This window comes from Schistocerca gregaria, unplaced genomic scaffold (assembly GCF_023897955.1).
Source record: "Schistocerca gregaria isolate iqSchGreg1 unplaced genomic scaffold, iqSchGreg1.2 ptg001189l, whole genome shotgun sequence".
In the NCBI taxonomy this organism is placed as follows: domain Eukaryota; kingdom Metazoa; phylum Arthropoda; class Insecta; order Orthoptera; family Acrididae; genus Schistocerca; species Schistocerca gregaria.
In genome coordinates this window covers 22,501-25,000 of record NW_026062516.1, presented here as the reverse complement: position 1 = coordinate 25,000, position 2,500 = coordinate 22,501, and positions in this window count along the sequence as shown.

The following is a 2,500-nucleotide window of genomic DNA, read 5'->3' as shown; positions in this document are numbered from 1 at the left end:
GCAGAAGTGAGAGACACACATCCGCCAGCCTCTTGCTACAAGCATCGAACCGACGTGACGTATCTGACGGTGACTCAGGCATCCGCGTACTGCCACCACTATCCACCCCCCCCCCTCTCTCTCTGCACCCTTCCCACACAATACCAAATTTAACCAACTTTATCGCTTAACCTAACTGTGGCTGTACCACATTATCGCTTAACCTAACTGTGGCTGTACCACATTATCGCTTAACCTAACTGTGGTTGTACCACATTATCGCTTAACCTAACTGTGGTTGTACCACATTATCGCTTAACCTAACTGTGGTTGTACCACATTATCGCTTAACCTAACTGTGGTTGTACCACATTATCGCTTAACCTAACTGTGGTTGTACCACATTATCGCTTAACCTAACTGTGGTTGTACCACATTATCGCTTAACCTAACTGTGGTTGTACCACATTATCGCTTAACCTAACTGTGGTTGTACCACATTATCGCTTAACCTAACTGTGGTTGTACCACATTATCCCTTAACCTAACTGTGGTTGTACCACATTATCCCTTAACCTAACTGTGGTTGTACCACATTATCCCTTAACCTAACTGTGGTTGTACCACATTATCCCTTAACCTAACTGTGGTTGTACCACATTATCCCTTAACCTAACTGTGGTTGTACCACATTATCCCTTAACCTAACTGTGGTTGTACCACATTATCCCTTAACCTAACTGTGGTTGTACCACATTATCCCTTAACCTAACTGTGGTTGTACCACATTATCCCTTAACCTAACTGTGGTTGTACCACATTATCCCTTAACCTAACTGTGGTTGTACCACATTATCCCTTAACCTAACTGTGGTTGTACCACATTATCCCTTAACCTAACTGTGGTTGTACCACATTATCCCTTAACCTAACTGTGGTTGTACCACATTATCCCTTAACCTAACTGTGGTTGTACCACATTATCCCTTAACCTAACTGTGGTTGTACCACATTATCCCTTAACCTAACTGTGGTTGTACCACATTATCCCTTAACCTAACTGTGGTTGTACCACATTATCCCTTAACCTAACTCAAGTTGTCCCTTAACCTAACTCAAGTTGTCCCTTAACCTAACTCAAGTTGTCCCTTAACCTAACTCAAGTTGTCCCTTAACCTAACTCAAGTTGTCCCTTAACCTAACTCAAGTTGTCCCTTAACCTAACTCAAGTTGTCCCTTAACCTAACTCAAGTTGTCCCTTAACCTAACTCAAGTTGTCCCTTAACCTAACTCAAGTTGTCCCTTAACCTAACTCAAGTTGTCCCTTAACCTAACTCAAGTTGTCCCTTAACCTAACTCAAGTTGTCCCTTAACCTAACTCAAGTTGTCCCTTAACCTAACTCAAGTTGTCCCTTAACCTAACTCAAGTTGTCCCTTAACCTAACCCACGTTGTCCCTTAACCTAACCCACGTTGTCCCTTAACCTAACCCACGTTGTCCCTTAACCTAACCCACGTTGTCCCTTAACCTAACCCACGTTGTCCCTTAACCTAACCCACGTTGTCCCTTAACCTAACCCACGTTGTCCCTTAACCTAACCCACGTTGTCCCTTAACCTAACCCACGTTGTCCCTTAACCTAACCCACGTTGTCCCTTAACCTAACCCACGTTGTCCCTTAACCTAACCCACGTTGTCCCTTAACCTAACCCACGTTGTCCCTTAACCTAACCCACGTTGTCCCTTAACCTAACCCACGTTGTCCCTTAACCTAACCCACGTTGTCCCTTAACCTAACCCACGTTGTCCCTTAACCTAACCCACGTTGTCCCTTAACCTAACCCACGTTGTCCCTTAACCTAACCCACGTTGTCCCTTAACCTAACCCACGTTGTCCCTTAACCTAACCCACGTTGTCCCTTAACCTAACCCACGTTGTCCCTTAACCTAACCCACGTTGTCCCTTAACCTAACCCACGTTGTCCCTTAACCTAACCCACGTTGTCCCTTAACCTAACCCACGTTGTCCCTTAACCTAACCCACGTTGTCCCTTAACCTAACCCACGTTGTCCCTTAACCTAACCCACGTTGTCCCTTAACCTAACCCACGTTGTCCCTTAACCTAACCCACGTTGTCCCTTAACCTAACCCACGTTGTCCCTTAACCTAACCCACGTTGTCCCTTAACCTAACCCACGTTGTCCCTTAACCTAACCCACGTTGTCCCTTAACCTAACCCACGTTGTCCCTTAACCTAACCCACGTTGTCCCTTAACCTAACCCACGTTGTCCCTTAACCTAACCCACGTTGTCCCTTAACCTAACCCACGTTGTCCCTTAACCTAACCCACGTTGTCCCTTAACCTAACCCACGTTGTCCCTTAACCTAACCCACGTTGTCCCTTAACCTAACCCACGTTGTCCCTTAACCTAACCCACGTTGTCCCTTAACCTAACCCACGTTGTCCCTTAACCTAACCCACGTTGTCCCTTAACCTAACCCACGTTGTCCCTTAACCTA